This window comes from Lissotriton vulgaris, chromosome 5, assembly GCF_964263255.1.
Source record: "Lissotriton vulgaris chromosome 5, aLisVul1.2, whole genome shotgun sequence".
NCBI lineage: Eukaryota > Metazoa > Chordata > Amphibia > Caudata > Salamandridae > Lissotriton > Lissotriton vulgaris.
The window spans coordinates 965,831,030-965,840,442 of NC_141693.1; positions in this window are offsets into that span (position 1 = coordinate 965,831,030).

Here is a 9,413-nt window from a genome sequence, read left to right on the forward strand (position 1 = left end):
TTTTGCGATGATAGGCCTCGGAGGAGTGCCCGGCTTAGGCTTACTGCCCCGTAACACGATGGGCACGCTCCACTGCGAAGAACTTTGCTCAGTCCAGAAGGGGCAAGGTGGTTCAGGACAAGATCTTCAACTAGGAGATCAATCGAGTGAGTCTCGGGGTTTTCCGGAACACCTATGACGCGGATGTTGTTGCGTCTTGCCCTGTTCTCAAAATCCTCCAGCCGATGGGAAATCAAGTCATTAGCCGATTTCAAATTGCCATTTTCGGTCTGAAGTTCCGACACATCGGCCGTGAGGCTAGAAGTCTTCAGATCCAACAACTTCACCTTCTCATTGGTATTGGACAGGTCGTCCCTGATCAGGGTGACATCAATGGCAACTGTGTCAATTTTAAGAGCAAGAGCCTCGAATTGCTGGCCGATGGTCTCCTTCATGTTGGTAATGGCGCCCATGATGTCCTGCAGGGACAAATCAGTAGGGGCGGATGGGTCCTCTTTGGCGTCTTCCGGGGTACGACTGGAGACTCCAGGTGATCCTTTGGCTTGAGTGTACCAGTCCATAACGTTGGATTGGACCGGTCCCCCACGAAGGGGCGTCTTGGTCTTCCATTTCTCGACGTCGCCCCTGGCTGCCATGCTGGAAGATGCGCCCCAGAGGGGCCCGCGATACCTAGTGAAAATGGCCGCCTGCGGGCAAGGCACCAAAAGTTCACAAAAAATGTCTCGTGCTGCCAAGACAAAGTCACGACTTGACCCAAGCGGCTGTGATGGTGAAGTAGCACTCGCACTGAATAGAGGCTGGACAGGTCCCCGACCAAGCGAAATCGTCTCATAATCAGACCATGCCAGGACCCAGAAACGAAACCGAAAGTTGGAGTAGGGGTACTGAGGAGACCCCACTGCCGTTGTTGTTCAGCTTCGTCCCGGCTTCACAAGTCGCCAAGTTCCCGGCTCGCCTCAAGGTGGGCCTCAAAAGAGTTCAAATTGCTGTAATTTCGGTTTCCCGAGTCCGAATTAAAATCTGAAAAGAGTTATGGACTCAGTCGAGGTTCATCTTTGATAATCTGCCCAAGAATTCAGGATGTTATCAGGATAAGTTGCGAAGAGTGGCGAGGGCCCGGGGAGCCCTGTGCTCATGTGACCATCTTGGATGCGCGCTAAGCTCCTCCTCTACTCCAGCACTCTTGTTTGCGTTTGCACAGTTTCATTTTCTCTTATGTTAGCTATTTTCGCATGCAGTTTGCACATAACATGAATAATGATTTCATTTCGTGAAAACCCTGCTCCATCAATGGTAGGTAATAGGCAACCTCTTGTAGCTAACAAACCATACCTTGGCAAATTCAGAAGAAGATGTATGTGTGTTGAACATTGCTGTAAGTGTGAACCTTCCTCTATTTTTTATTGAAGGTTGTGTATGGGTTATCCACATTCCATTTAGTGACCTCTACAATTCTTTACATTTGTGTCCTTGTATTTTTAAGGAACAGGGATCTGGGCCCTGTATATTTATCAAGAATCGAAAGTATAGTACAAACGACAACATTTAAGGCGTAAAAGACCCACTCATGCAAACCCTGCTGGTATACGTTGTCATGTTGTGAAGGATCAATCTGCTGTTTGCTTACCCCGCTATTATTTTATAAAAACAAGCGCCTGTTTTCTTTATTTAAATTAAGATTGATAAAGTAGATAAAATACTAGCAAAATTGGAGTGTAGGAAGCAACATTATAGTAAGTAAGATCATTTGGAGTTTTAAGGATTCTACATACACTAGTTAGTATTGATTATTTTTTTCTTCTAAAGCAGTATTTTGTACAATGTGTGTGTTTGGTATTACTTAGCACAGAGACAGCTCCCCTTTTGGAATATTGAAACTTCAGACGCTGCATCTTATTTAGAGTGTGACGGACAGAGATTCAGCACAATATGGTGGACGATCATTTCACTGTATTGCACGTGCCATTGACTATAATGCACCTGTAATGTGGCGGTCTAGTTTGTGATAGAATACTGAGGAGCCTATGTCCAAGCCCCTATCGATAGGGGCCTTGCCTTATGTACAAGGCATCTTTAACGTGGCTTAATGATGCCCTGTACATAAGGCACCCTTTCACGCTATGGTTAGCGTGAAACAGGCGTGCAGTGGGTGTTGCGGTTGGCATTCCACCGCAACACCCGTTGTATTAGGCGCTGCTCCCTATATACAAGGGTGGTGTACATAGGAGGCAGTACCAAAATTAAGACCAGGATAATCCTGGTCTTAAGTTTGCGAAATGAGGAAAAATGCATTATTTCTCCTTGCTTTTGCTTTTTCCCGGTGTGCTGCCTTGTGCAGCACACATGTAAAAAGCAAAATGCCATGGTTTGTTAATGTACAGGAAGGTGTCTCTTACTGTACATAAACAAACCTTTTTTTTAAAAAATGCCATTTTGTAACTCTCATGTGTACTGCATGAAGCAGCACACATGAAAGTTACAAAATTGTATCTTAGGATCGTTTATTTGCAGGAAGGGACACCTTCCTACACATAACTAATCCTCTCCTGCACAGAGACACCCTTGCACTCTGGTGCAAGGGTGCCTGTGTTGGAGCAAAGTTGTTAAACTTAGCGCCATCCCAGGCAAAAAAACGCAAGGCTGCACCACATTCTTGTAAATATGGTGCATCCTTGCGTTTCCGAAGTGGCGGAGCGTGTCGTTAAGCCCAGGAGGCTAACCACATGCTCAGCCACTTCATTGTACATATCCCCCTCTGGCTGCTACAATCTTTATAAGGCCCTTTACCCGTGCCCCTCGAGCTACTCCCGTTTGAATGAATTGAGCTCCGTCATTTCTTTTTAGTCAGATGAAAATTAAAGCTGGATTCTTGTTTGAGTTAGAAATGCAGACAGCAAAGCATATCCATACAGCCAGCTCTGGAGGCTGTAGGGGACCGGCATCTGGCACCGAGATAATCAATAACTTAATAAGGTTTGTGCCAGAAGAAAAATTCGAGGTTGCTGCGCTTATTATACATTGTCGTGCATAAGTTATAAAAATTCAGTAAACGAATATCTCATTAAAAAAAATGCTAGGGATAATGCAAGAATTGTTTTGTGTTTAGACGAAGACAATTTGCAAATCCCTTCCTATTTACTGCTTCTATGATCAACAACACCCTTCTGCCTGGGAGCTGGAAGAAAAATGCACTTTAAAAGTACCTAACTAAATACATACATAAATAAATAAACGTATACTCTTCTATTCACTTTCAGATGCACAGGCATTGACTGATTAAGTGAATACTTATGTTTCCTATCTGCTTCCTAAGTCAGACATTAAATTTGAGATATAACATGTAAAAGTCACCGTACAAAGTACTTTACCATTTCATCCAATTTAAAAATGTATCGATAGTTTGTGAAAAGAACTGTTATGGCTGTAAACAATGTGGACATGTAGGCACCTACTAAACTGGAGGGAACCATTCTGGACACGTTACTTTACATTATTAAATATGCAGGGTGCTAAAATGCTGTTCTCTTTTTAGTCACAGGATGCCATGTCATAAAGTAGCAATTTAAATAGAAAATGTAAAAAATTTGATGTAAAGCTTGCAGGAAAATATGGAGAAAAAAGAGAAAAGGAAAACAGCTACATTTGCTCAGTGCGACAGTAGAAAGCATTTCAACAAGACGAAACTGCTTCCCAGGAGACCAGATGGAATGAGGCAGTGCTCAGCACTGGAAGCAAAACTAGGAATACCGTCCGCGAAAAAAAGCAACTACTAAAGCAAAGAAGATTTGACGTAGAAGAGATATGGGGGCATATTATCAACAACTAGCGATATTTATCGCTAAATAAGCTTAGCGAAATTTTTTTTATCGCCGCGCATTGCCAGATTTTATCACAGAGATAACGTGCTATTAGCAACGTTTATCTCCAAAGTGAGAAAATATCTGGCGATAGCGGAGAAATGCCTGAATATTGCTGGAAATTCAGCAATATTCAGGCATTATCGCTAATAGGCACTTAACCTGAATATCCACCTCCCATTGAATATACAGGCTAAGAAGTGGTCTGAGCAGGCGTTAGGATTTGGCTATATTCCCACTTAGCACAAATATTTTAATCGCTACGCTTATGTTGATAATAGGTGATAGCGATGTTAGCGACTGCTTTCAGTTGCTGACAAGTTGGGTATGCCCACTTTGCATGACATTAGCGATAAATATCGCTGACATGCAAAGCGGGCCCCAAACCGCTTGCTATCACCTAAAAGATGTTGCTAACTGATGTTAGCGACAGCTTGCTAATAGGGCGATGAAATTATCGCCGCTTTGCGGCCAAAAACGGCCGCATAAGCGGCAATAATTTAATTTCGCCTGCCTTGGTAATATGCCCCACAACGTTTTAGACGAGAGCAATATCCTTGTTAGCAGATCTAACACAAAGAAGCAAGGTCTAACCCTAGATCCTGAACAACCAATAGGAATGAAGCTCTGCCGTACAGTTTAAACAACTTAAACAAGTGAGTTGTGGAACTTTCATGCAAACTCCATTTGGAAAGTTGTACAAAATCATTAAACTGATAATCTGCTAGGATACTGAGAAAAGAGGAAATTCATAGGTGAATTTATTTTTGCACATTCCAAAATTATTGACGAAGTATAGGTACATTTCAAATAAATGATATATCTTAACACCACATAAGTTATCTCACTATACAATAGGATTTGACTTACCCGTACCTATATATTGGGCCCGCTGTTCTTAAGCTGGGACGTAACCAAAGAGACTAAATAGCCCTCTGCTCATACTACCTGTCTATAAACACCGTCTTCCAAGATATCTAACGGTGTATCTAGTAAATTAAATATATCCAGAAATGAAATGGAGGTCGAGGAGTCAGCAATAGTATGGTTAATATTCTTAAAGATCTATATCTTACTAAAAAAACTCCCATATCTTGATTTAATTCAAAGGGTAGCCTTATAATGAAGTCTTATAAATATATATTATCAATGCAAAAATATCATAAAGCCTCAGTTTTGGCAAGCATAACCATAAGAGATAGAATACTAGTTTATTAGAAGCCATTCATCTGGACAGTCATTTAAAGAATTACCCATTCAGTGATTCGAGCTTCCGTGTTTTTATACTTCGTAAAAATGCAATGCCATTGAGCCAGCATTGTAAAGTTTAGGGAAGCTTAAACTTTAAAACATAACCATGAATAATGAATCCTGGTCTATCCGGAAACCTCCCAACTGGGCAATCGGTCACAGTATAACCCGACCCAGCGGGACCTGACCCATTAAAAACTTGCTAGGACGGGAAGAGTGAACGAAAATCAGCTATGCATCACCGCCAGCCTCCCACCACCAACTTACTTTTGGTTTCACTGATGCAGCAATATGTCTTACACCCCGCAGTCAGCAGAACTGCTGAAAGGAGCATCAGTCCTAAATAGGAAATACCACATCTATGTACTGATTTGCATGTTACTGCCATCAATGTGAATATTGCAGTCATGTGACAGCCACTCAGCACTGTCGTTGACAAGCGAATTTCACGGGTCTACAATATCCACTAATGGTCGGCATCTTAGAATAATAAAAAACTACCTGCCCAAATATAAATGGGGGTCCTAATGTAAGCATTTTAACCTAATTATATTTGTTAAAAACCCATGCAAATGGTGTATGTGAGTAAAACAATCCTCTCAGATCACATATGCCTAATGTTACTGCTGATGTCTCTTAACTAACCAAGAAAATGTAGAAAGAAAGCGACACATAATGTCCTATATCTACACCAATTTCTATATACAGTAGAATTTGATAAAATAACTTCATCACCACAATATATATAAATTACAGATTCTAAATAAACATTATTATGTTACCAATTGAATGTGTAGGATAGAGTCCCTGAGAATCATGTTATCATTCGTTTAACTTTCATTTAACTAATTTCTTCCCGTTTTCTCTGGTGTGCAATCCACGCCTTACTTTATCTAGGATAAAGATATACCATTGTTCCCTGTTTTTACGTTTTAACTCTAGGTTTCCACCCCTTCTAGTTCCAGTTATCTTTTCAATAATGAACAACTTAAAGTCCAAATAGCAATGTCCCACTTCTTTAAAATGTGCACCAAAGGGGCATTCTCCTTATTAGTTTTGGATGCAGATTTATGTTCTGATAAATGTACCATAAGTTGCTAGGGTAGCTCACCTATGCACTGTGCGCAAATAGCGCACCCACAGCATTTATAATTACCACCTGCTTTTGTTTTTAATGGTGAACCATAGAGAGCCATGTGGTTCACAAACACAAACATATGTCTAAGAGCTATATTTAATTAAGTACTAGTCCTATATTCACACTGTTTCCCTAATTCAGGAGAAAAATATTGCTTTCACAGTTTTTGAGGGTTATACAGAGGTATTCAATGTGCTAGGGTTAGGCTTAACAGTCCATTTTCCAAGGTTCCCCCCCCCATTATTTTCTATATAGAAACATTTTACTTGGAAATACTTCCCCTAGTCACTAGCAGACTGCCGCATACTGTGCACCAACACTAACGTGACAATTGCAAAACAGGCCCGCTGGCCTACTACTGTAGCTGTATTGGGCCATTTTAAAACTGCAAATGTGACCTATCAAAACAACCCTTTGTGACAGGACTAAACCCTCCATTTAAATGTTAGTAAATCTCTCCTAATTAAGCCCTAGTGGCCAATAAGATATTGTGCATGGCGTTTAAAATTAGGACATGTAAACATTTAATGTAAAACATATTGTTGCAGTGGCAAGGCCAAAAAAGCTTTTTTCACCGTAGAAGGTTTAGTTGTTCAATAGGAAAGCTTTGCAATATAATATCAAACTGTCAAATAAAGTTATCTCTGATTAGGAAACAGCTACATATTTCATTTTTGCTCTTTTTACATTTTTTATTGCAAGCTTAATTTCCTGCCACAAGTTGGATTTGTTCCTAAACGTTTACAAAAGGTACTTTTAAAATGTCACACTTTGCCTGCTTAAGTATCTAGAAGTCCATTTTCATAAGTTTCCAAATGTCACCCAGGAGCTGGATAGGCACTTTGATGAGGTGTGAACTTGCTGCCACAGCTGAGACAAAGGCCTTGGGTGTGGGGAGGTATTCTGTTCTTCTGACAGAATGACAGTCTGGGCAGTGCCCAGGAACTTAATTCACTTTGAAGAGTCCTACCTTGTCACAGGCAGATATGTAGCTAACAATGGGGGCAGCCTTCTTCTTTGTCCCCCTAGTCAGCCAAGCACTAATCTCAGTTGGAGATGACCTGCCTAACAAACTGTTTTGAGTGACCATAGAGGAAGGGTTGCTCATTTCCCCAGCTACACCTCTTGGGTGGGCACCGGAGCTCTACACATGGGAAGAAAGGTTAGGCCATGTTGTCTTTAGGTAGAGAGGGGCACTGTGGGATTCTTTTCAGTAGGGTACACAGAAACTGCTGCAAAAGTGGGGATGGTTACCCCTATTCACGATTGGTAAGGGAGAAGCCAGGCATCACCTCCCTACCACTGGCTAGTACAAGTTTTAAATGTGGCACAGCTGGGACTCTCTTCGGAACACTCTTGGATCTGTGGAAGACATAAGAAGGACTGCACCTGCTGATGAGACCTGTGAGAAAAACTGTAAGGTCTGGATCTGCTCTCACATGCACCCCGAATGAAGGAGTAAACTCCAATAGTGAAGTGGATGATCTCCTGTTAAACTACAGAGAAACAAAAGCTGCAAGACACCCACTTCCTTTGAAGAGCCTTGCTGGCCATTTCCCATTGCACCTGCCATGAACCCTGTTCATAGATTCTTATTGAGTGAGTTTTGACCCCCAAATACGGTTCAGGAGGTCCTGGCTCCTTGGCTGGCTGGTGTCAGAGTGTACTACTCTTGCCTAACTCTAGAAGGTGGGACTTTAGAGACTCTTTGCTCAATTTCTGCCCGGAGAACTGTAGTAGGACCAGGACCAACTGGACAGACAATCCGCTGCAAGTGCATTGCCTAAGTTCCTGACTTAACTGCAGCTCAAGATACTTTCTTCTCTGCAGCAGCAAAGCCAATTTGGCAGGCCCGAAGCCGACTGGTATCTGATGAATTGAACCCTCTTCAGCTACAGCCTGCGATCAGCGTCCTTTGTCAACTTATCATTAATGAGCTCATCTTCGATCCAGCCTGTAGACTTGCCGCACCGAGGACTCTACCTCCTTAAACATTTCTAAGCATCAAGGTAACTCTTTGACTGAGATCAACCTGGTCATCATATGTGATTTGAGCTCATTTGCAGTCTACCTCAAATCTTTCTACTGACCCAGTCTTGCCCAGCCAGTTTCCCGCAGTTAGCACTTTCCTCTTTTTGGTTCTATTTTCCTTTTAAAAAAAAAGAAATTCATAGATCCAGCTCCCCTGGTTGGCTTTTTGCTGTGTTCATGCCATTTTCTTTTTCAAATGTTCTCTATTTTTATAAATTGGAATGGGGGCTGTGTTGCTTTGAACATTTACTTAAGTTAAGCATGTCTCTTCTGTGCTATAGCTACCAGGAGTTGAGGTCAGTTTTATATTAATGATACCTTTTCCGGTGTAATCAACAATAGTGACATTATTACTTGTGGTGGGCTTCCTGTCACCCAAACTAATAACCTTCTTTCTCAGTGTATGACTAAAAATACAATGCTATTGATTAAAATGCCACATGTAGGCTTTGTTTCTGTAAAACGTGTTCTGTTGTTCAAGTATGCAGTAGCCTACTGCATCTCTCTAAAACTGGACTGTAAGAGAAGTGCTTACACCTACCTTGGATGAACCAATTCAGCAAGTGTCAGACCTCAGTAGAGAGATACAACAACCTATTGGGTAATCTTTGTGACAGTTCAATGCTTGCACATGTCTTTGTTGAATAAAAGGTGTTGGACCTAACGTCTTTGGCATGGTCTTCCCTCAACTTTTGTATTCCATCCTTCTGTTTTTGATTACATTATTTTTGCTGGCTTTCAGACTCTGAGCATTTTACTACTGCTAACCAGATCTGAAGTGTTTGTGTTCTCTCCCTTAGACATGGTAACATTAGCTTACACCCAATTGGCACATTTAATTTATGTAAGTCCCTAATAAAGTGGTGCTATAAGGACTCAGTGTCTGTCTGTGAATTAAATGCTACTAGTGAACTGGCACGACTAATTGTGCCACAAACCTAAGTAGCATTTAAAACATGTTTCAGGTCAGTCATTGCAGCCTATGTGTGCAGTTTTAAACTGCCAGGTCAACCTGACACAATAAACCTTTTGCCAGCCTAAACCTTACTTTTTAATACATATAAACAACCCATAGGGTGCAGTGTATTTAGAAAGTTGGACATCTACTTTTCAGTTTACATGTTGTGTTGTAAAAA